This window comes from Salmo trutta, chromosome 24 (assembly GCF_901001165.1).
Source record: "Salmo trutta chromosome 24, fSalTru1.1, whole genome shotgun sequence".
Classification (NCBI taxonomy): Eukaryota; Metazoa; Chordata; class Actinopteri; order Salmoniformes; family Salmonidae; genus Salmo; species Salmo trutta.
The window spans coordinates 37,220,629-37,247,566 of NC_042980.1; the positions used below are offsets into that span (position 1 = coordinate 37,220,629).

A 26,938-nucleotide genomic window follows, 5' to 3' on the forward strand; every position below is an offset into this window, starting at 1 on the left:
TTGGCAACTATGTGGCACCACCAAACTCAGATTTCATAAACCTGCAATCAGTCTGCACTCTCTGTGGAACATTTGTGTGTGTGTGTGTGTGTGTGTGTGTGTGTGTGTGTGTGTGTGTGTGTGTGTGTGTGTGTGTGTGTGTGTGTGTGTGTGTGTGTGTGCAAGCGAGAGAGAGAGAGAAATGAAGAAGACAGGGGATACTGTAATATTGTTTTAGGAGAAAAGGGTCATGTTTGTAGTAAGGACTCTTTATTTCTGTATAATGTGTTTCCTGAAGCACTCACTGCTGTGATATTCTAGACTATTTAAATTTTCAATTTGAAAATTCATGTGCCTTTAATGGAAAAAAATATTTCCACCTAGTTTGGCGTATGTATGTTTGACCCCCCCAAAATATGTTTCTTTAAGATATAGGTTTGACAAAACAATATTACTCTCTCTTTGATATATTATAACGTTTTGAGGAACTGTTCACACACACAGTTTAAACTTTCTACAGTTTCTAGAGGGATAAGACAAGGGGTGAGAGTAAGGGGAGCGGTAGAAGGGGAGAGGTGAAAAATAGTGAAAGTGAGAGAGGAAGTCGGAAGCCAAGTCAGGGAAAGAGAGAGGAGTTAAGAGTTAAGAGCTAGGAGACAGGAGGTAGGAGGTATAGGAGTTACTGTAGGAGGCAGGAGGTAGGAGGTAGAGGAGGTTGGAGTTATAAGAGGTTGGAGTTATAGGAGGTAGGAGTTATATGAGGTAGAAGTTATAGGAGGCAGAAGTTATGGGAAGTAGGAGTTATAGGAGGTTGGAGTTGTAGGAGTTATATGAGGTAGGAGTTATAGAAGGTAGGAGTTGTAGGAGTTATATGAGGTAGGAGTTATAGGAGGTAGGAGTTGTAGGAGTTAGAGGAGGTAGGAGTTAGAGGAGAGGAGGTAGAAGTTAAAAATGAGGTAGGAGTTGTAGGAGTTATAGGAGGCAGGAGGTAGGAGTTATAGAAGGTAGGAGGTGTAGGATGAGTAGGAGGTAGGATGAGTAGGAGGTAGGAGTTAGGAGGTAGGATATAGAAAGTAGCAGGTTTGAGTTGTAGGAGGTAGGATTCTAGTATTCTAGTCGTTGAGGCTTTCTGAGCATCAGCATCAGGCTTTCTGAGCATCAGCATGACATAGACATGAGAGGAGAGAGAAAATAGACAAGCGTGAGCAACACTGTGAAGTGAACAGTGTTTCATGGTGATAGGCAGGTGAAGAGGAGGAAGCCTATACTGTATCTAGCTTGTTTCTATGTTTCCTGTCTGATTAATGCCTATAGGCCTACTGTAAGGTACCTACTTAAACTCCAACAGGAACTGTGGAGGAGTTTCTGCTGCAAGGTTTCTGAGCCGAGGCTATAGAGTGATTACACAAGCCAACTCTTTACCTTAGAACACACTGGAGATGGCCTCCCCAGTGGCGAGGTGGTCTAAGGCACTGCATCGCAGTGCTAGCTTTGCCACTAGAGATTCCGGGTTTGAGTCCAGGCTCTGTTGCAGCCGGCCGCAACGGGAAGACCCATGGGGTGGTGCACAATTGACCCAGCGTCGCCTGGGTTAGGGGAGGGTTTGGCTGGCATGGATGTCCTTGTCCCATCGCACACTAGCGACTCCTGTGACGGGCCAGACGCAGTGCACGCTGACACAGTCGCCAGGTGTATGGTGTTTCCTCTGGCAACTTCCCGGGTTAAGTGGGCATTGTGTCAAGAAACAGTGCGGCTTGGTTGGGTTGTGTTTCAGGGGACGCACGGCTCCCTGCCTTCACCTCTCCCGAGTCCGTATGGGAATTGCAGCGATGAGACAAGACTAACTACCAATTGGATACCATGAAATTGGGGAGAAAACAAAACACATAAAAAAATAAAAATAGTAAGTACACAAAAAAATAACACACTGGAGAGTGGTTACACAAGCCAACCCTTTACCTTAGAACACACTGGAGAGTGGTTACACAAGCCAACCCTTTACCTTAGAACACACTGGAGAGTGGTTACACAAGCCAACCCTTTACCTTAGAACACACTGGAGAGACCGGCATGTTAATGTTCTAACTGGACACTATTGGAGTAAGCACTTTTTCTATTTCAGAAAGAGTGCATATGTGCCTGTGTGTGTGTGTGTGTGTGTGTGTGTGTGTGCGTGTGTGTGTGTGTGTGTGTGTGTGTGTGTGTGTGTGTGTGTGTGTGTGTGTGTGTGTGTGTGTGTGTGTGTGTGTGTGTGTGTGTGTGTGGAGGTCTCCTCTATGGTAGCCTTTCTTCCCCTCTAAGCCCCCTCATCAATATTCCAGTCACTCACTGTGGTTCAACCACTGCCTTGACAGGGCAAAGTCCTGAGGAAAAACACACACACACACACACACACACACACACACACACAGAGAGAGAGAGAGAGAACTTGGCACACTGCATTTTCCCCTGCATGTCGGAATTGAATCAGATGCCTTTAGATTTCACAGCAGTTATGTTAACCTTGCTGTATTTGTGCAATTGGTCGAACTAGGCAAGATGTGTCAGGAAATAGTTTATACTTTTGTGTGACTAGGCTACTGCTCAAAGCATGCCTTATATAACATTCAGTGCTTTATTCTGATCCATAGAGCAAGACATACCAATGACATTCTAGATGTCAGTTGACAATGACATTTCCCATTCCAAATGCCTACCATAGTCTACTCTACAATGGTATATCAATTGAAAAACTCCAGTATGAATAGTTCTAGACTTTTATAGTTTGGCTAACATCTATTTCATTTACTGGCCTCGTGACCACCTTGGTCTGTGGAACGCAGGCGCGCGCCGAACGCCTTTCTGCATCCTGATAGCGCGAGCTTCCCTCTCTGCCATCCTCTTCCTCGCTCGCGCAGAGTCTGCGATATGCTGGCGGGCAGGAAGAAACTAGCGCATCTAGAAAAATACTCTCTCTCTCTCTCTCTCTCTCTCTCTCTCTCTCTCTCTCTCTCTCTCTCTCTCTCTCTCTCTCTCTCTCTCTCTCTCTCTCTCTCTCTCTCTCTCTCTCTTCACAGGTGGCAAGCTCACCACCTGCCCCCTTCCGTTATCGAGTTTAATTGTAACAAATTCGCCTTGAGCTTTACAAGACCACGGATTGTTATATCCTCTTAAAATCAGTTAGGCTGCCCGCTCAAAACCGCGACAGAATGCAGGTATCGCCGAGGCGCTTGTTGAACGCGGTAGCGCACCACGTGGGAAGGCACTAGGACCGGGGAGAGTTCCCTCCCAGCTAGGCAGACTATGAGCATCGCATCCACATAGCCGGGCTGAGGAAACCCCCATCGGATCTGTCAATATAGGATACTTGCGATTATTATATCTATACATGCAGCGTCGTGGCGCAGCATAGTGGAGTGCGCGCCAGTGCGTTTGGGATGGTCGGGCACCCTTGGGAGAATTCCTGACCAAACCTCTTTTGGCGCAAAGCAAGTAGTCGAGTTTAGGTGGGAGTTCAATGGGCTACACGCTTCCATTTCCCGCCCCCCCACCCCCCTCTTCGTTTTATATATGTCATTTTTTGCCTTTTATTTTGTATTTGGCCATAATCATTTTAGCTTTTTTTTCACACTGCCCTCTTTTCTACATCTTAGTCTCGCGCGAGACAATTCGCGTATGTTTTTGTGGGAAAGCATGGCACTTTCTTCATTCATTTGAGAAGAGAACAAGATTCCCATCTTTCTCTTTGGATTAAACCGCTGTTTAGACCGCGGCTATCGCCTGAAAGGGTGATCTGGTTGAAATACTTTTCTTCAGTGGCACCCTGATACTCCATGGACACGTTTTCTCTCTGGCTCGTCTGTCGCTGTGATGTCCAAAGATTTCCCCACTGACTGACAAACGCGATCGGACCATTTTGGAAAGCCATTTGAAGGTAAGCCAATTTCCCCTCAGCTCTCTGCTCTGTCTTGTTGCAGGCAGCCTTCCGCTCCAAACGTTTGATAAAGTTGATTGGCCCTTTATTAAGTTGTTACTTCGTTTGATTGCGGCAATGCATTGGTGGATCTGGCTTCCGATGGACGGTATAATTATATAGGAAGTTGCAGCAGTTATTCTGAAAGCATTTCAGCAAATCACAGTATGTATCCAAGAGGGACGCGCATGGCCAGTCTGTGACCGTCTTGACTGTGACGGACCGGGGAATGGCTGTGTGAAGTTGAGCACCTGCCGCTGTTGCAGCACAGACTGTAATTAGCAGCCTACATGGGGGAAATGGGGAGAACTGGGTGGTTCAGAACAAACATACAGACGTTCAGACTGTGTAATAGGCTACTGCTTTCTGTAGTTGCTAACGAGACTTCCCGTTTGTTGTTTTCTTAGTAAAGCCCTTATACAATGCCTACCATCATTAATGTGGTGGATGCAGGTTGCTATGGCTTATAGAAGAGCTGAAGTGTGGTGATGGTAGAGGAGCCTATAGAGAAAACACTGCAGTGCAGTCTCACATATTGGCCCGCCGGTTTAGGGAAGCTCAGTGAGAGGATTTAGATAAAGGTGTAAACGAAGCGGCAGCTTGTTCCCTGTAGGTAAACCATATGCTAAATCATGGCTTTAGGTACTGTATACTAACGGGCACGTTTCAGGCTGTTACAAGCTTTTTTTTGTTTCACCAGAGCAATATTAACTTTTTTTCTCAATGGGATTTAGTCTCTCTCTCTCTCTCTCTCTCTCTCTCTCTCTCTGTGAGCTTGTGTCCTTGTGCGCTTGCATGTCCATTTTAGGTATGTGTGGTGCGTGTTAACGTGTGTGTGGGTTTCGCCAGTCAGGGAGACAGAGAGAGATGCTGCACAGCTGTATCGCCGTTTACTGGCAATAAAAACGCATTGGCTAGGCTACTTGCTCGTTTTATTTGGATGGCAGTATGCAGCTTACCGGGTGAATAGGCTATCACAGAGCCCGTATTCGAATTAGATACTTTACTGAGTTCCCGATTGAGAGTATAGTTTCTGTGGTGTGATTCTGTGGTCGACAATTTTCCAAAATAATTGGGTGCCTTCCTGTCTGCCTGCCTATCAGCGTTCTGCTGCTGTATAATAGCCTAGATGGTGGTTGTGTACAGTACATGTAGTGAGGGCTGTGTGTACATTCCGCTCGGTCGTTTACAAACCTCCTTCACACAGCGAGTCGCGGTGTGGATAAGCCTGCCCCTAGGGAAAAAAACGTGCAACCCCCGGGGGTTGGGGGGGGGGGACATATGACGCAGGGATAAGGGTAGTTGATTGATGATGATCCTATTTCGGGAAGTGCGTCTCGATTAGAATGAATGGCGAGCCTCGCGACTAAATACCCAATAGGCTACCGAGCCTCGCCAAGCTCAACGGTCCTCAGACAGACGCAAACCCCAGGCGTTATCACTGTATTCATGTTTGTTATGATGTTATTGCTGTTGGTTCGTGTCATGAGAGCAACATTTGAAGAGGAGCGCAGTGAATAAAATGAATATGATATACCATGCAGTGTGGGCTATACACATTGCATAATCAAAACAAACAAAACAAATATCGAAATGTAATCGAGTATAACCCAGACTACGTCCCACTTTTCCAATAATGTTTAGGATGTGCCCAGATTACCAGTCATGTGAGAAATCCCATTCCGAGAAAGCCAGAGAACGTTAAGCAGATCAGACAGTGCTTTTAGTGAGTAGCTGACCGGCCTACCCAGCCGTGCTCGTCTTAATGTGCCAGAGGCTAGTTGGAGCTGGGCCATGTCTCACATTCAATCTCTCTCTTTCTCTCTTTCTCTCTCTCTCTCTCTCTCTCTCTCTCTCTCTCTCTCTCACTCACTCACTCACTCACTCACTCACTCACTCACTCACTCACTCACTCTCTCTTTCTCTCTCTCTCTCTCTCTCTCTCTCTCTCTCTCTCTCTCTCTCTCTCTCTCTCTCTCTCTCTCTCACTCACTCACTCACTCACTCACTCACTCTCTCCCCCTCGGGCCAATGTTGCCCTCTTCTTTCACATTTTAAACTGGAATATTTACTGTGGAGTTTACGGCCATATTTATACATTAAATGGAAATATGGATGTCTATAATGCAGTAATATAGCTTACTCGAAATCTTTAGCGCAAATTCCCTGCACTTTTTTGCGTGGCCTGCGTCACAGCTTGGTGCTGAAATGGATAGCTCCTTCTCGTTGGCTTACGTTCATACCGGCGTAGTGACACAGCAGGTCACAACCGTTCACACAACAACGAATCATTGGAAAGACACTGACTCAGCCAATCCAATGGCAGAGCTATTGTACACCACGAACGTGTCACTTTATGTCGTGTGTCCTACAGGAGGCATAATGAGATCTGTTTATAGCAGGGGTATTTAACATTTTATTTCACAGGACCCCTCCAAGGCAAATCTGCGACCCAGGGACCCTGTCATATGTTAGCAAAACATGTATTTTTCATGTGTCTTATCATCAGGTGAATGATAATGCACTGTAAAACTTTTCCCTGTAAATTTACAGCATTATTCTGGCACCACAGTTGCCAGCTTAATAGCGTAATTTTTCTTCACAGCAGATATGCTTTAATATAGTTTACAGTACTATTTCCTTACTGTAAAACATATTACAGCATCCCTGCTGTAAATTTACAGCAGGGATGCTGTAATAGGTTTTACAGTATTACAAACTTACAGTATTAAGCTGGCAACTGTGGTGCCAGTATAATGCTGTAAATTTACAGGGTAATACCTACAGTAATATACAAATATTTTACAGTACTAAGCAGCATTGCAGGTTGTCTTTAGAAGACAGCTCCCTGAAATGTAATATTGTAAGAAAAACAATATGTGTACACATATATATATATTTCTTCAAATTCATAACATGAATTTCACATGAATTGCACTTTAACCACAAAGAACAATATTTGAAAAAAGTAACATTACAATTCCAGATAGTAGGAAAGCGATACAGTGATAAGAACAGTGATAAGAACATTGACAAAAACTGGCCAATAATGTACTTCACCATACACAAACCAATACATCAGAATAGGTCATTCTTCAAAATACTGGACAAAAAACCCCACTCAAAACAGATCAATAAAAAATAGAAAAACAACAGTCGGACAGGGAGAAACGTTTACATAAAAACTATAACAAGAACTGCTTGCCTGCCTGTCATTTAGAGAGATCGAGAGAGAGAGGGGGCAGAGAGAGAGGGATGCTGGATAGAGAAGAGCAAGCAGGGCTAGACTGGAGCCAGACAGGCACGCTACTGCAAGCCAACACAGGCTCCAGGATGGTGCTAGCCGAGCATCTGCTGACCCGACCCCCGTGGCAGGATTTCTGGGAAAATGAGAGATGCAAACAAGTCTCGAATAATGCAGATTATCACCCCAATCTTTGAAACTGTGGTCCTCCTTAGCTCTGATATGTCAACTAGGACAAACATGGAAATAGAAAGGAAGGAAAGAGAGAGATTGCTATTACTATCACTACTACTATCAATACTACTACTATTACTATCACTACTACTATCAATACTACTACTATTACTATCACTACTACTATCAATACTACTACTATTACTATCACTACTACTATCACTATACTACTACTATTACTATCACTACTACTATCAATACTACTACTATTACTATCACTACTACTATCAATACTACTACTATTACTATCACTACTACTATCAATACTACTACTATTAATATCACTACTACTATCAATACTACTACTATTACTATCACTACTACTATCAATACTACTACTATTACTATCACTACTACTATCAATACTACTACTATTACTATCACTACTACTATCAATACTACTACTATTACTATCACTACTACTATCAATACTACTACTATTACTATCACTACTACTATCAATACTACTACTATTACTATCACTACTACTATCAATACTACTACTATTACTATCACTACTACTATCAATACTACTACTATTACTATCACTACTACTATCAATACTACTACTATTACTATCACTACTACTATCAATACTACTACTATTACTATCACTACTACTATCAATACTACTACTATTACTATCACTACTACTATCAATACTACTACTATTACTATCACTACTACTATCAATACTACTACTATTACTATCACTACTACTATCAATACTACTACTATTACTATCACTACTACTATCAATACTACTACTATTACTATCACTACTACTATCAATACTACTACTATTACTATCACTACTACTATCAATACTACTACTATTACTATCAATACTACTATCAATACTACTACTATTACTATCACTACTACTATCAATACTACTACTATTACTATAACTATTACTATCACTACTACTATCAATACTACTACTATTACTATCACTACTACTATCAATACTACTACTATTACTATCACTACTACTATCAATACTACTACTATTACTATCACTACTACTATCAATACTACTACTATTACTATAACTATTACTATCACTACTACTATCAATACTACTACTATTACTATCACTACTACTATCAATACTACTACTATTACTATCACTACTACTATCAATACTACTACTATTACTATCACTACTACTATCAATACTACTACTATTACTATCACTACTACTATCAATACTACTACTATTACTATAACTATTACTATCACTACTACTATCAATACTACTACTATTACTATCACTACTACTATCAATACTACTACTATTACTATCACTACTACTATCAATACTACTACTATTACTATCACTACTACTATCACTACTACTATTACTATCACTACTACTATCAATACTACTACTATTACTATAACTATTACTATCACTATACTATCAATACTACTACTATTACTACAACTATTACTATCACTACTACTATCAATACTACTACTATTACTATAACTATTACTATCACTACTATCAATACTACTATTACTATTACTATCACTACTACTATCAATACTACTACTATTACTATTACTATAACTATTACTATCACTACTATCAATACTGCTACTATTACTATTACTATTACTATAAATGTTACTATTACTATCACTACTACTATCAATACTATAACTATTACTATAACTATTACTATCACTATTACTATCACTACTACTATCAATACTACTACCATTACTATTACTATTACTGTTACTATTACTCGCTGGGTAAAAAGGTAGATGACAACTGACAAATCAAGTTGATGCGTTCATCAGGTGTGTGTGTTTGTGAAGTTACATGTTGGAGTTTTTCCACTCCAACTCCTTCAGGTCTGCGAGGAAGCGTGTAACATGGGTCTTGCAGCTCACTCCTTCTTTTGCTGTGCATTTTGCAACGATGTACGCTGAAAGTCGGGAAGCAAATTCAGGGAGTGAATACATTTAATAAATAAAAGAACGAAACAAGAAACACCAATATAGAACAGGAACAATGACGACTGGGGAAGAAACCAAATAGAGTGACATACTGTATACACTAGATACCACTAGATACTCTAGGTACCACTTTACTATCTTTCTGTTCCACCTTAAATCAAATAATTGTATTACCAAGCATGATCAGCATTGGGGTGTCCGGCAAAAGAATTTGCGCCTCGACATCACCCCGACTTGCAGTGACCTAAAATCACAAAACATTCATTAAAAAATGATTCAAATCATGTGTAATAGTACAGTATAAACATAATTAATCATATATACACTATAAGTATTAAACAACTATTCCTTATATCTGCCAAGAGGAACAGATATTCCTCCTTATCTTTGAAGTGGGTCATCAACAAAAGAATGGCAGCAGTGGCTGTTACATCATCATTGCCTCTGATGTTACAGGCAATTTCATTCAACAGGCACTGGATCTGTCTCTACTTGGTCTTTTGGCTTTTAAAAAAGTTGACCAATGACATAGTTAACCTCTAGAGGACCCCTTCGAGATAAAATCCCGTTAACGGGATTGGTTGGACAACAACCAGTGAGATAGCACGGCGCGAAATAATAAAAATAAAAAATCTAAAAATTAAAATTCAAGTATTATACAGCATTTTAAAGATACTCTACTCGTTAATCCAATCACATTGTCCGATTTCAAAAAGGGTTTACGGTGAAAGCAAAACACCTTAGCAAAAAAAAGCAATTTTCCAAGCACGGATAGCCGTCACAAAACCAGATATACAGCTAAAATGAAGCACTAACCTTTGACAATCTTCATCAGATGACACTCCTAGGACATCATGTTAGACAATACATGCATTTTTTGTTCGATCAAGTTCATATTTATCTCCAAAAACCCAATTTTTACATTGGCGCGTGACTTTCAGAAAATGTTTTCTCCCCATAACTACCGGTGAATAGGCACATACATTTACAGAAGAACTCATAAACGTTGACAAAATTTATAACAATTATTTAAAGAATTAGAGATAATCTACTCCTTTATGCAACCTCTTTGTCATATTTCAAAATAACTTTACGGAAAAAGCACATTGTTCAATATTCTGAGTACAGAACTTAGCCTTCAATGCTAAGCTATACAGTTAGCCTACAACCACGGCATCGACAAATCTCTAAAAATATGTTCGAAATATTTTCTTACCTTTGCTGATCTTCGGCGGAATGCACTCGGAAGGGCACCCACTTCCACAAGAAATGTTAATTTGTTCTGCAAAGTCCATCATTTATGTCCAAATACGTCCGTTTTGTTGACCCATCCAGAACACTTTACAATGCCATGTGGCGTGGACACAAATCCATAGACGAAATGGTCAAAAGTTCCATTACCGTTTGTAGAAACACGTCAAACGATGTTTACAATCAATCCTTTAGGGTATTTTTTAACATAAAATTGCAATAATTTTACAACCGGTCAATAGGTATTCATCCCAGAAGAAAAATAAAAAACAACGAAGTCACGTGCATGCGCATCATAAGACACCTGTCCTCAGACTGGCCAGTGATTGACTGAGCCACAATTTTCTGCCTGGTAACAGGTGACGGATGAAACCAGTTCCTAAAGATTGTTGACAGCCAATGGAAGAGTTAGGAGGTGCAACGTAAATCCTATGTCACTGTAGTTTTTCAAGGGATTCAAAAGAAAAACTAAATTTCTAATTTCTCCCACTTCCTGATTCACTTTTTCTCAGGTTTTTGCCTGCCATATGAGTTCTGTTAATATAATATGCATATTCTATTTTCTGGGCCAGAGTAGTAACTTGTTTAAATTGGGTACGTTTTTCATCCGACCGTGAAAATACTGCCCCCATTTCTCCTGCTGCTCCATTCCACGCTGCTTGGTCCTTTTATGGTGGGTTATTCTGTCACGGCTGTTTGAAGGAGCGGACCAAGATGCAGCATGTTCGTAGTTCCACATATTTATTTAAACGTGAAACTTAATGCAATACATAAATAACTTGAAAATAGGAAAACAACAAACCGTGACGCAGAGCGGACAACACACTACTCAAAAGACAATAACCCACAAACCACAATGAGAAAAAACCCTACTTAAATATGATCTCTAATCAGAGGCAATGAGGATCAGCTGCCTCCAATTAGAGATCAACCCCAAACAATCCCAACATAGAAATAGACAAACTAGAACCTAAACATAGAAATAGAAAACATAGATTAGCCCAAAACACCCCCTGTCACGCCCTGCCCTACTCTACTATAGAAAATGACATCTTACTAGGGACAGGACGTGACACAAAACTAGAAAACTATACCACGTGGAGCATTGGCTACACGCCTGGAAATGGTTCAACTCTGAGACTATCGATCCCTACAGAATAAGAGCAAATCTTAGATACTAATTACTAGTCTGCAGCTAGAAATTATGTAAACCTGGAACGAGAATACAGACAACTGCCAAAACATCTATTCTATGAGAACATTTCTGAATGGTACACTGAAGTATCAATTCTAACCACGAAAGACTTTGATCTTCAGGGAAGCAGAAAGAGAGAGAGAGACTTTTATGAACTCTCCAGCAGACGGACCGGATTCCAACAGAGAACATCACAAAGACACATGGGAGTGAATATATATTGATTGCAATTATTCCCGAATGAGTGAGCGTTCATGTGCAAAGGATTAGCATTTCAATTAATATAATTATCAACTGTGTGTAGTGATCCCTTCTGTCTTTCCTCTTCTTTCTCAGTCCACACCCATTTCCCTTTGTCCACCAAGCCATGATATCGGCTTAGCCCACTAAGGAATCTTCTCTATCCTTGTTAGTAACCAATATCTACTGTTTGTTTGTTTATGCATTTCTGTGATTATTAAGTTAGTTAATACATGATTAAGCCAATTGGTGTATGGATGATTCATAGTTTAGGCTGGGTTTGTGCAGATAACCAACAATTTACGACGTTTGGAATGATATTGAAGTGAGGTAAAGAATAATTAATTAATAGAAGACTAATTGATCAGATATTAAAATATCTGAAAAGTTATATTCGGAAAATTATAACTTTGTAATCTGAAGATTTTCCGTGGTGCCCCGACTTCCTAGTTAATTTCATTTACATGATCAGTTTATCACGTAATAATAATTACAGATAATTGATTTGAAATAATAACAGTCTTCACTTTTAATGATGCCAAAGACACGACATTACATTACAGCCTTATTCTAAAATGGATTAAATACTTTTTTCCTCATCAATCTACACACAATACCCCATAATGACAAATCAAAGGCTTTTAAGACATTTTTGCTAATTTATTACAAATAAAAAACTGATATGACATTTACATAAGTATTTAGACCCTTTACTCAGTACTTTGATGAAGCACCTTTGACAGCGATTACAGCCTCGAGTCTTCTTGGGTATGACGCTACAAGCTTGGCACATCTGAATTTGGGGAGTTTCTCCCATTCTTCTCTGCAGATCCTCTTAAGCTCTGTCATGTTGGATGGGGAGCATCGCTGCACAGCCATTTTCAGGTCTCTCTCCAGAGCTGCTAGAGCTCTACGGACAATTCATTTGACCTCAAGGCTTGGTTTTTGCTCTGACATGCACTGTAAACTGTGGGACCTTATATAGACAGGTGTGTGCTTTTCCAAATAATGTCCAATCAATTGAACTGACCACAGGTGGACTCCAATCAAGTTGTAGAAACATCTCAAAGATGATCAATGGAAACAGGATGCATCTGGGCTCAATTCTGAGTCTCATAGCAAAGGGTCTGAATACTTAAGTAAAAAAGGTATTTCTGTTTATTCTTTTTTATAAATTTGCTAAAACGTTAACAACCTGTTTTCACTTTGTAATTATGGGGTATTGTGTGTATATTGATGATGATCTTTATTTATTTAATACATTTTTTGAATAAGGCTGTAACGTAACAAAATATGGAAAAAGTCAAGGGGTCTGAATACTTTCCGAATGCGCTGTACGTAGCAGCTGTTCAAAAATATTTTGGCGACTTTTCCCAGAAATAAAATATAAAATAGCTTAAGTAGAACAGAACGCCTATTTTATTTTCTCATGCGTCTTCCTTCAGACCGTTTGGCATGGAGCATCACATTAGTGGAAACCAAGACTGTTCTCAGGGCAGGCCTGGTTGTAGATAGGTTCAAGCCGCGTCGGGGACAATTTTAGCATTTTAGCTTTCCTAACCTTAATCGAATTATCCTAACCTGCCATGTTAATTACCCTAACATGCTGCGTTAATTATCGTAACCTGCTACTGTCGTGGTAATATTCAGTCAATAATATTTCTCAAATACCGGAGCCTGTGAGTTCAAATAGACTTTTATTACAATATAAGCCGAGCTGGTTCATGAAAATAACTAACTTTTCAGCCTTGGCACACACTCTTTATACAGGTTTCATCTTTACGTCACACACATAGTAACTCCTCTTAATGACTTTTCCGCTCTGGCATTTAGCCACCGTTATCTTTTTGCCTTGCACTAATTTTAGTTTGGTTTCACATTAGGGCATGGAAACTTTAGAGCCATAGCAATGGTTCAAAAATAAACAGTCATGTCCACTCCCCAGACAGGTGCATGTCTAATGGTGTCTCATGACCCAGACGCACATATAGAGTGCACTATTCTTGCTGACTCTGCTGAAATGAACACACATGTTCTGGAACATTCCCAATATAACCCTCCTCTGGGGCTTAATAAGTCCCAAACCTGAAGGTATGTTCCAGTGCAAGTGAGAAGGGAAGCACCTTCTATGTTGCCAAGGAGACAACCTGCCACCCTTAATCCTAATCAACTTTTGCTTCACTTTCTCATTCATATTGGGGAGGCTGGACCAAATATATCCCCTCACATAGCTAGAAAGAAGTAAAAGATCCCTCCTCAAGCCAATTATCCTTTAACATAGTGTAAAAGCATGTGTATGCATTTCTCGTCCTTGCCCGAGGTTCACAGTTATGCAAAATATAAGAAGAATTATAAACTAAACCTCATAAACCCTTATAACGTTGTTCTCAATATGACACCTCCTCATATGGCCCTCCCTCACAGACACCTCTCTAACAACTATTTGGTCAAAAATGAAAAAACCTGTTTAAGGATTAAAGGCGTGGTCCGTGGACTCTTGTAACCGGAAAACCCAATGTCACTTACATGTCTAGGAGATCAGATAATCAGCTTTAACTTCCTTTATAGTATCATCCATATTCACTAAACACACTGTTTATCACAACACAATGGGCAATCATCCCTTTGACACATTGTAAGTCGCTCTGGATAAGAGCGTCTGCTAAATGACTTAAATGTAAATGTAAATGTAATGCACATCCAATGGTTGAATATGATGATAATGTCATCTCTTTCTCTTCATCCTTTTGAGCACCACTTATATTGGTTGAAACCTGGGACCAGGATTAGGAACCTCATTATCCTTGACATAGTCTGGAACTGGATATATGTCAGGAAGTTGTCACCATCTATTACAGTCTCTCACAATTGATGTTGTTCTTGATAGGTACGACAAGCCCATCCTCCCCCTGGAGCTACACCCCCATAGGCATTCAGGATATCCACATGGATAGTCCAAAAGACCTCCTTTAGTATTGCATGGTTTTCCTCTTTTGTCAGTGTATTGTCCTGGAGCTCCAGGGATAGGGTACACCTCCACAGGTGGGTCGGTAATGACAGTCATCTGTTTTACTGTGGTTTGGATCAGGAGAGATTTCAGTAAAGGTAAAACACAACAGAATACAACTCCCATCACCACTAGTGCTATGTCTATCATGATTGCCATTTTTGTAAACATTGCACACCATTTTCTCAGGATTGAGTCCAACCAGTCCCTGGCATGGGAATCATGTCCAGCATTGTTCTTTACTTCCTGTCGTAGTCCTTTCAGCTTGGTCATTGCCTTAGTAAATTAACCATCTGGGGCAGTGTTATTGGGGATGAAGTTGCAACATTCATCTCCAAACAACATAAACTCCACCTTTCTCTGCCAAGAGCCAATTTAAAGCCTGCCTGTTCTGCCATGTCACCCAAAGCTGTCAATGCAGAGTCTGTATAGTTAATGAGTCTTTGTCGATTCTAGTAAATGTCATTTATCCATTCTAGGTTTTTGTTTGGTGATATAAAGAAATATTGATTCAAATCCTGAGTTAACCTCATCTCTTGCTTTGTATTCCTTGGGGATTCCTCTAGGTTGTTCTATTGCATCCTAATAGACCTTGGGGTCAGACTTATATTCTCTCCTTACTCTATGTTTTATAGTTTGTTGCTTGGCATCACTAGGATTCCATTCAGTGGCAGTTATCTGTTGAATCAACCTAACTCTTGCACAAAGGCCTGTCCATCCTGTTGGTAGTGTTGCCCTTCATCTTTTCCCTCCACATATCCAGAAGAAATCTGCCACTACCACAGTCTGTTCTTCATATGGTGCAATTAGAGTTTGATTTTGGGGTCTCTAATTTCTGTGCTTCTACCCGTACATCCAATTCTGGACACCATTTTCCCAAGCCTGTTTGGTTGTAATATCTTTGATAGTGTGGATTACCCAAATATGACAAACATTCAGCTGGACAATAAGGCCTTTCTGACCTTCCCAAATAGCAAAAGTTTTGATTAAAGTCAGGACAATCCCTATAATCATAAGGATTAGGTACCATCACTAACTTTTTTAGTGGAGAAGGCGCACACAATAAGCAATTTGTCAATCTTAATTTAGACGGTGTATATTGAGTCAATTCATACCATTCATTTTTTGCTACTTTCTTCAAAGATTTGTCCTTGTATTGTACTGGGGTTGAATCACTAATTGGGGTTACAGTCTCCTTTTCTTGACGTAAACTACTGGGATTGATTAGAAGGTTCCAAATGTTTTGGAGGAACCCAACTGACACTAATGTTTCTAACCTATTTGTAATGGTAGTAGGCGCTAGCTGGGTTGTTACTGTTGTTGTTTTTACTACATCTATTACTGTTGTTGTTTTTACTACATCTATTACTGTTGTTGTTTTTACTACATCTGTTACAGTTGTTGTTTTTACTACATCTGTTACTGTTGTTTTTACTACATCTATTACTGTTGTTTTTACTACATCTGTTACAGTTGTTGTTTTTACTACATCTATCTACTACTGTTGTTGTTTTTACTACATCTGTTACTGTTGTTGTTTTTACTACATCTATTACTGTTGTTGTTTTTACTACATCCATCTATTACTGTTGTTTTTACTACATCTATTACTGTTGTTTTTACTACATCTATTACTGTTGTTGTTTTTACTATATCTATCTGTTACTGTTGTTGTTTTTACTACATCTGTTACTGTTGTTGTTTTTACTACATCTATTACTGTTGTTGTTTTTACTACATCTGTTACTGCTGTCTGTTTTGTCAGAGGCTCTAGGTTGGGGTCTATTTGGATGATAGTCACACTATTCCCTTCAAACCATTTAATGCTAACTATTTCTATTATGTATTCTTCACCTTCCTTTTGGTCTTGCTTGTCCATGGTAATCAGCCAATTAGCTTCTCCTTTGTTTATTCTTATATTACATCCTTTTAAGTCCCAGATGGCTTCTCCCATCCTCTGATGATGGGTCCACCCACAGAGTGCCATTTCTGGTAGAGGTCTAGTTCTCTTAATTGAGAGGGACCTCTGAACTTCGGCGTCCGTTATTGTTTGGGATGGAATGGGTATGCTAATCCTATTTTTTTTTTTTCAAAGGAGATTTAGTAGAAACGTGTTTTCTGACCCTACTTCTGACACACTCTATAGTTGTAGGTGGGTCTACTATATCATAGGTGAATGCACCAATTTGTAAGTCGCTCTGGATAAGAGCGTCTGCTAAATGACGTAAATGTAAAATGTAAATGTATTACCATGTTTCCTAGGTCTGCTGCTGTTGCTGTCAAGGCCATTTTACCACTCTTCAGTGGTTTTGGTTTCCACTGTCTGTCAGGGAGACGATCTAAGGGCAGAGAAGTTGATGGTAGGGAAATCTCCTTCCCATCCTTCTGTCATTGTTTCTCCATCCCCTTGGACAGCTCCTCCGTCAGGGGTATCTGCCAGAGTAGGTATGTCATCGGGAGCAACAGGCATGTCACTCCTCCCCATCCCTGGACTCTCTGGATATTCAGGCGAGTGTATCTGTTGACTATTGGGAGTTGCGCCGTGATCCTTTTCTCCCATTATGCAGCTGGACCTTACTTGTCGTTACTTAATAACTTCACATCAACCATGGATGCGACTAACATTATAATTCCGTTTACATGGTAAAGCAAAAGAGAACAAAACACTTAGTGGTTAACCCAAGCTATCATCCAGTGAGTTCTCCAACAACCTCCCTGTCGGAGGACAATTAAAAATATGGTTCCTGGAGCCTCCCTCGGCCTAATAAATTTGAGCAGTGCCCTCACCCCTCACCGTTCGAAAGTAACTCTCTCTCTCTCTGTATCCGAATCATAACTACAACATTTTAAAAATTATCCAACCAAAATTCAGAATGACAGTCCTTAGTGCTTACTTTGAGACTATGACTGGAATTCCTGCTTCTTAACTTAGCACACATCATCCCGGTTTGAATGTACATTTATAAACAGAACTTTTTATTGTCGTTAATAACTGTTCTCAGTACAACCTCCCTTTGTCCCTGTTTTCCTGTTGCAAGTGGCCTGGTAATGAAAGATCAGTATCACAGTGCATCATTAGTCTAAACTTGTTTTTCCTTCTCCCGGCACTTATCATTCTAGCGTGTCTTTTTCAGATATCGTTCACAGGTCATCTTCGCAACCGACTCAGATAGAAGTGTTAAAAGTCACTGTCACATTGCACGCCTATGTCGCTCTCTCTTCAGCCAGTTAGGGAGGGTTTTGAGGTTCACACACACTATTTGTGGTCAAATTATCCCTACCATGCATTAAGACACGATCTGACGTCACCTTCCATGATAACTCCCTTATTCTACTGGCGAACTCTTGGAAGAGTTACCAGATCAGGAAGTTATCACCCTAACCCCTCGCAGTATCCCACACTCCAGTATCCCAATATGGTGAAATTTGTATCGAAACAAAAACACAAAATGAAATCAGCAATACATACAGTTGAAGTCGGAAGATTAGATAAGTTGGGTGAATTTTGGCCAATTCCTCCTGACAGAGCTGGTGTAACTGGGTCAGGTTGTAGGCCTCCTTGCTCGCACACACTTTTTCAGTTCTGCCCACAAATTTTCTATAGGATTGAGGTCATGGCTTTGTGATGGCCACTCCAATATCTTGACTTTGTTGTCCTTAAGCCATTTTGCCACAACTTTGGAAGTATGCTTGGGGTAATTGTCCATTTGTAAGACCCATTTGCGACCAAGCTTTAACTTCCTGACTGATGTCTTGAGATGTTGCTTCAATATATCCACATAATTTTCCTTCCTCATGAGGCCATCTATTTTGTGAAGTGCACCAGTCCCTCCTGCAGCAAAGTATCCCCACAACATGATGTGCTTCACGGTTGGGATGGTGTTCTTCAGCTTGCAAGCATCCCCCTTTTTCCTCCAAACATAACAATGGTCATTATGGCCAAACAGTTCTATTTTTGTTTCATCAGACCAGAGGGCATTTCACTAAAAAGTATGATCTTTGTCTCCATATGCCTTTACAAACCGTAGTCTGGCTTTTTATGGCGGTTTTGGGGCAGTGGCTTCTTCCTTGCTGAGCGGCCTTTCAAGTTATGTCGATATAGGACTTGTTTTACTGTGGAAAAAGATACTTTTGTACCTGTTTCCTCCAGCATCTTCACAAGGTCCTTTGCTCTTGTTCTGGGATTGATTTGCACTTTTCGGGTACTGAGTTTGAAGGTAGGCCTTGAAATACATCGACAGGTACACCTCCAATTGACTCAAATTATGTCAATTAGCCTATCAGAATCTTCTAAAGCCATGAAATCATTTTCTGGAATTTTCCAAGCTGATTAAAGGCAGTTAAGTTAAAGGCAGCTAAGTTGCGTTAGTGTATGCAAACTTCTAACCCACTGGAATTGTGATACAGTGAATTATAATTGAAATAATCTGTCGGTAAACAATTGTTGGAAAAAGTACTTGTGTCATGCACAAAGTAGATGTCCTAACTGACTTGCCAAAACTATAGCTTGTTAACAAGAAATTTGTGGGGTGGTTGAAAAGCAAGTTTTAATGACTCCAACCTATGTGTATGTAAACTTCTGACTTCAACTGTATATCACAATCCATTTGGAGTAACTGTCATCCCTTATCAACATATATTTTCCCTTCTATATGCAGACTGAACAAAGTACCTCTGTATATTTACCCAAAGACCATGACCCCAGGGAACTGGTCATTTTCCTTCCGAACACATGATTCAAAAACAACATGTTAAATAAAAAATAAACAATCTGAATTACTAATCAACTTAGAATTACAACTCCTTATAACTCCCTAAGGAAATAATAGTATCTCAAAGTAATGGTACACTTTGAATAGAGACTGGTGTTTCTCATTCATTTTATAATTAAATCCTACCTGTTTTCGATCATTTCTAGTGAGATTGATCAGGCCTAACCAGAAAGTCAGAATACTTTCGACACCATTTAAAAATATATATAATTAAATTTATTTCACATTTATTTAACCAGGTAGGCTAGTTGAGAACAAGTTCTCATTTACAACTGCGACCTGGCCAAGATATAGCAAAGCAGTGCGACACAAACAACAACACAGAGTTACACATGGAATAAACAAACATACAGTCAATAACACAATAGAGAAAAAGTCTATACATAGTGTGTGCAAATGAGGTAAGATAAGGGAGGTAAGGCAATAAATAGGCCATAGCGGCGAAAAAAATTACAATTCAGCAATTAAACACTGGAGTGATAGATGTGCAAAAGATGAATGTGCAAGTAGAGATACTGGGGTGCAAAGGAGCAAAAATAAAGAAATAAATAACAGTATGGGGATGAGGTAGATAGATGGGCTGTTTACAGATGGGTTATGTATAGGTGCAGTGATCTGTGAGCTGCTCTGACAGCTGGTGCTTAAAGTTAGTGAGGGAGATATGGGTCTCCAGCTTCAGTGATTTTTGCAATTCGTTCCAGTCATTGGCTGCAGAGAACTGGAAGGAAAGGTGGCCAAAGGAGGAATTGGCTTTGGGGGTGACCAATGAAATATACCTGCTGGAGCGCGTGCTACGGGTGGGTGCTGCTATGGTGACCAGTGAGCTGACATAAGGCGTGGCTTTACCTAGCAGAGACTAATAGATGACCTGGAGCCAGTGGGTTTGGCGACGAATATGAAGCGAGGGCCAGCCAACGAGAGCATTCAGGTCACAGTGGTAGGTAGTATATTGGGCTTTGGTGACAAAACAGATGGCACTGTGATAGACTGCATCCAATTTGCTGAGTAGAGTGTTGGAGGCTATTTTGTAAAGGACATCCCCGAAGTCGAGGATCGGTAGGATGGTCAGTTTTACGAGGGTATGTTTGGCAGCATGAGGGAAGGAGGTTTTGTTGTGAAATAGGAAGCCGATTCCTTTCCCTTCCTCTCCCTATTATATTTCCTCTCCCTTTTCTTTCCCCGTCCTTCAGAAACCATTTCACAACCTTTCCATCCGTCTGTATACCCAATTTTAAACTGAATTCGAAAAACCTCATCCAAAATAAATCCCACAGTATCAACAACACTATCGCATGTTTCATAACCGGTAAAATGTGTGCGTGTGCTGGTGTGTGTGTGTGTGTGGTAAACCATATGGAAAAAACAAACAAAAATGGCCAGGCCGTCCCATTCTTTATTTAGCTTAGACACAATTCACTCCCATATGGTATTATATGATTGGTCTCTCTCTTCCATAACCATGTACAATTATCCTGGTATCGTTAATAGACCAATGTCCAATCAACATATGTAATAGCTGTTTCCCCTTAGATTGTTCCTGTTAACCTTTCTAAATGTAATACTTTTCCCTGTCGCAAATGTAGTCAATTTCTCAGCTTAAGAAATCAGTGATATTTGATCCTAGATCCTAATAAAAAGTAGTTTGAGACATGGTCTCCAATGTCTCCCTTTATTAACATACATACTGTATTGGACTTCCATCAGTCCTGGAAGCAAGAATTATATTCAAGACACATCAGATAACAGTGTTCCATTAAGTGGAATCGACCCCATCTAAAATAAACAATCCCAGAGCCCCTTTCCAGTTATCCCATCAGTTTAACCTGTTGCATTAGTTTAGTGAAATACAAAACTGTTGTTTAACAAATGTAGAACCGTCAAAAAGTTGGTGCTGTCTCATCAGCTTGATAGCCAATGCTTATTTCATTCTACTTTTATTACTGGACACTGTTCCACGTGGGAATATATTATAATTTCTAGAATACATTAACTTCCTGCTCAGATTCACTGGTGTTACCTAACTATAAAACCAAGCAACAGTAATGTTTCTCATACCTCTACTTCAGATGTCCCACTGCCTGCTTGCTTTCAACCGCAGCTAATCTTTTGTACAATCTCAAGGCTCAATCCCTCCACTCATCATATAACCTCGTATTGAAACCTCAGCTTTTCAAATTACTAAAATATCGCATCATTAGAGTGCTATAAAAATACACTAATAAAATATTGACATTCACATACTGTCAACACTCATTACGTTTACATCAATGCTCCTTATCAATATGACTATATTTTTATCACTAACCGCTGCTTCACACTCATTAAGCATTTATTATTTTAAGATTATCCTGTAATGCGCCAAATGTAGAAAATACATCAGCCAATTCTTAATCAATCCAAACTATTCAAAATCAAAATTCTTACTTTCCAATTGACTACCTCTCATTTGTTACCTTCCCTAGTCTACATGTCTTCCCTTAAACTCAGAAAGCGCTCTACAATCTCAACCACACTCCACCTCTCTTTTCGCTAACGTTTATGTTACCAGGTGAATGTTTTATTTCAATTATAGTCAAAACAAACCTAATTCTACTTTTCACAGGGAGGCCACTTGAATTACTATTATCTCTTCCTCCCTTACGTTAATTCAATACATCTATTTTAGAATAAAACGAAACAAAGACTCAAACTACACGTTTCAAACTACTAGGATTTTCTTCTTGAGTCGGATGGTCTCGAAACCCCCAAATATGTTATCTTTTTCGCCGGTAGTACTTTGCCATTGCTAAAATCCCTTGTGTCCCTGCTCTACCACATAGTTTAAATATTGTATCAACATAGAACCCGCAAATCTAAGCCCTTTAGCGATTGTTTGAATGCGGCGTGATACAAAGTTCGACATTTTTAAACATCATTCGTGCTCTCCCATTTATACTGCCCATTTTTAATATGTTACGTAATATCCACTGTCCTTGATTCTCACAAGGATTATTTAACCCCAAAATCCGCTAAGAAACAGGGTTGATCCAAACTTTCTGATTCATAACGCCTAATACTTTTTTCCCACAAGACAGTCAAGCACCCAAGCTAACTGGCTAAAGATGGCTAGCTAATTTAGCTAACGCTACTTCCAGACATAAACAAGAGAATACATCTTCACTCTCCATTCTACTCTCCTCGCAGAGCTGGTTAGGCTCTTTACTTGTTTGTTAAAAACGTTGGTGACTAACTGTGCTGCTGGCAATAATTCAAATGACATTATGTTCCTGACGTTTACTGACACCGGCCATATTCAGCCCGGCTTTGAGCATTCGTAAAGTCATCAGCCACTCTGCACTCTGGTACATCCACATTAGTGCTTTGAAATCTGAACAAAATAGCCTGAACGACTTTACCAAGTACCCCATTTTACAGTATCCATTCTCAAAATAGTCCTGTTAGTGCAATTATGCTGATAGAATGCTAACATCAAAACGCTGGTATATTGAGCTTTTGATCTTGGTTTTATGTGATTGTGCCAATTCATAATTGCCTCCCTGAATTCTTTATTTGATTTGAATTTTCCGTTAGCAGGGAAATGTTGCTCAATATTATTCAGTTTGCTCAATTCTTTCCATATTCGAGCCAAATTGTTAGAATTTTTTATTGAAATAATTATTTTCCAAGCCTCTCCCTATTTTCCTGTGATATTCGTATTTATTATTTGCTCTCTAGTTTCATTTTATTTATTCACTTTATTAAAACAACTCTTATTCTCTTGTTCTTAGATTTCTCCCTACAGGTCCAGGGCTAAAAATCTTTAACGGTCTGTTCAAGCCCTGAATGGCTTGACCGCACCCTATTCCCTCCTATTTATATCCACATTATTTTTCTTTCTCTGATTATTGTACTCGGTCTATTGGTTATTGTCCCTGCCTCTAGATTTTTATCATTGTTCTCTCTTTTTGAGCATATTCTTACTTCAAATGTTCCAATTTCTATATACTGTATTTTCTTCTATCATGCAACACAGTGTGCAATTTTTAATGGCCTCACCGGGCAATCGCTGATGTCGTCTTGACATTTCTTACTACCTTACTATAATGTTCATATATTTTTTTAGATATCGGACTGTTCAAACTTCTAGTATTTATATTACTTCAACAGTCTCTCTCACACCATTTATATTCACCTCTCCTAGTGCAGGACCAGATGCATCCCCTCCTCCAGGTTACACTCAAGTGACGGTTCAGGAGAGGCTCACAACCCTTTTCCCACCAACAGCAGAGAACTTTCACACTCAGTTTCACATACCTCTTACGCTTTTGTAAGCGACCTGATTATACAGCACTTTTCTGATTCACTTCCTCGACACAGAAAAGGCAATATTATACAGGATTTATACCTGTCTCACACTTTTCTTAAGCGACCTGGAAATTTAGCTTTTTTCTGATTCACTTCCTCAACACAGAAAAGGCAATATTTTACAGGATTTTTACCCATCCAAGCAGTCCCCATTGATCAATTCATTTCCTCAATGTAATAGGTGGTATCACAGGAATTCTACCCATCCAAGCAGTCCTTATCGATTCACTTCCTAGTCACGATAAGCTGTATTACAGGATTTCTATTTCATTTTATTTGACCATGCAGATAAACAGTTGCCACTCCCGAACTAGGTCGAACAGAACAGTCAACAGGCCAGACCGATAACCTGAACGAGACTGAACACCCACCCCAGCTGAGCAACTGAGCGAGCTCGATGAATTGAATGACCCACCTGACTCGGACTGACTGAATAAGATGAATGGGCTATGTTTTGTGCGCAAACTCAAACAGGTTTAAACAAATAAGTCCAGCAAAACGGAATCAAACAACAGAGTCACAACTCAAACAGACTGAACAACTGGTCAGATGAACTGTCCGAACAAATCAGATGAATAACCCTACTCAACTGAGCCAGTCAAGACAGATGAAGCACATACATCTCCCTCTGCAATTGGTCACATACACAAATTATTATACTATATTTTCACTGTCGCAACCCTCAAAGCTTTTTATCCCCCCATTATTTTGCATGCATTTCATTGAACTCAAAAGCTCCCAATACTTCTTTGGTTTGTCAAATTTGGAGAGACCCACTTGGTGACCTACCATTGAGGCCGCGTCCTGGAGCGAACCACACAAAACTCAAAAATGTTGCTTACCTTTCAAAGTGGCCACTTTGTGTAGTTCGCCCAAAACCGTCCACAACTGCAGATTTTCACAGTTTCTGGTCCCTTTTCGCCACTCCTGGCTGGCTCGCCATTTAAGTCGTGGAAATATTCAGTCAATAATATTTCTCAAATACCGGAGCCTGTGAGTCCAAATAGACTTTTATTACAATATAAGCCGAGCTGGTTCATGAAAATAACTAACTTTTCAGCCTTGGCACACACTCTTTATACAGGTTTCATCTTTACGTCACACACATAGTAACTCCTCTTAATGACTTATCCGCTCTGGCATTTAGCCACCGTTATCTTTTTGCCTTGCACTAATTTTAGTTTGGTTTCACATTAGGGCATGGAAACTTTAGAGCCATAGCAATGGTTCAAAAATAAACAGTCATGTCCACTCCCCAGACAGGTGCATGTCTAATGGTGTCTCATGACCCAGACGCACATATAGAGTGCACTATTCTTGCTGACTCTGCTGAAATGAACACACATGTTCTGGAAAATTCCCAATACTACGCAAAAAGTCACTTCTGCTAGTCAAAACCAGCAGAACAGCCCTGAGAACAGTCTTGGTTTCAACTATGCAATAAAGCTCTCTTTCTCTCTCACATGCCACAGACTGTTTGGCGCCGCCAACTTCAGCTAATACAATATGTTATAGTAATTTTTACACAAGGCTTACAATTAAAGTTAATAACAGTATTTGTTTTAATCATTTTCCCAGAATACAGTGCAATCTACAGCATTAATGCTGTAAAACACATTTAAGGTGTTGTTACTGTGCATTCTAAAGTGTTTTACTGTTGAAATTACAGAAAAGTGTGGCAAGGAGAAGAAATCAACATTTTAAAATGAATAGATTTGGTAAATAGTTTTTCATTATTGTAAACTCTAACATAGCCTATTAGCAAGAAAGGTGACTCCAAACCCATATTGGCTAAGAGTATATGTTCAGCTGGTTAAACAAAGGTCAGCAACGTGTTGGCAAAAATGTACACTACCATTCAAAAGTTTGGGGTCAGTTAGGAATGTCCTTGTTTTTGAAAGAAAAACACATTTTTTTGTCCATTAAAATAACTTCAAATTGATCAGAAATACAGTGTAGATATTGTTAATTTTAAGACAAATATTTGTGGAAAGAAAGTTGATTGTCCCATATTTGAAGAATCCCTGAGCTCTAAAACAGTAACATTTCTCTCAACCTCATGGCAAAATGTGTAAAATAGCATGAGGTTGCTATTAAACTGCAAATGTTTCTCTCTGCCCCATGATCAGAAATACAGTGTAGACATTGTTAATGCTGTAAATGACTATTGTAGCTGTAAACGGCAGATATTTTATGGAATATCTACATAGGCATACAGAGGCCCATTATCAGCAACCACCACTCCTGTGTTCCAATGGCACGTTGTGTTAGCTAATCCAAGTTTATCATTTTAAAAGGCTAATTGATCATTAGAAAACCTTTTTGCAATTATGTTAGCACAGCTGAAAACTGTTGTTTCTGATTAAAGAAGCAATAAAACTGGCCTTCTTTAGACTAGTTGAGTATCTGGAGCATCATCATTTGTGGGTTCGATTGCAGGCTCAAAATGGCCAGAAACAAATAACTTTCTTCTGAAACTCATCAGTCTATTCTTGTTCTGAGAAATGAAGGCTATTCCATGCGAGAAATTGCCAAGAAAATGAAGATCTGGTACAATGCTGTGTACTACTCCCTTCACAGAACTGCGCAAACTGGCTAAAACCAGAATAGAAAGAGAAGTGGGAGGCCCCTGAGCAAGAGGACAAGTACAATAGAGTGTCTAGTTTGAGAAACAGACAACTCACAAAATATTTGCAAACTTGGACGATATTCATTACTAATTTAAGAATCTGTTTAACATAGGCCG

At 39.6% G+C, this 26,938-nt stretch overlaps 1 long non-coding RNA gene across 1 annotated transcript; it reads right to left on the minus strand.

The window, feature by feature from the left end:
- Positions 1-6,432: 6,432 nt before the first annotated feature.
- On the minus strand, positions 6,433-25,119 carry LOC115161239 (uncharacterized). Its single transcript, XR_003869224.1, has 4 exons — positions 25,035-25,119; positions 9,558-9,627; positions 9,247-9,352; positions 6,433-7,311 (listed from the first exon to the last, which is right to left on the minus strand). It is a non-coding gene; the product is annotated as an uncharacterized LOC115161239 (long non-coding RNA).
- Between the last annotated feature and the right edge of the window lie 1,819 nt (positions 25,120-26,938).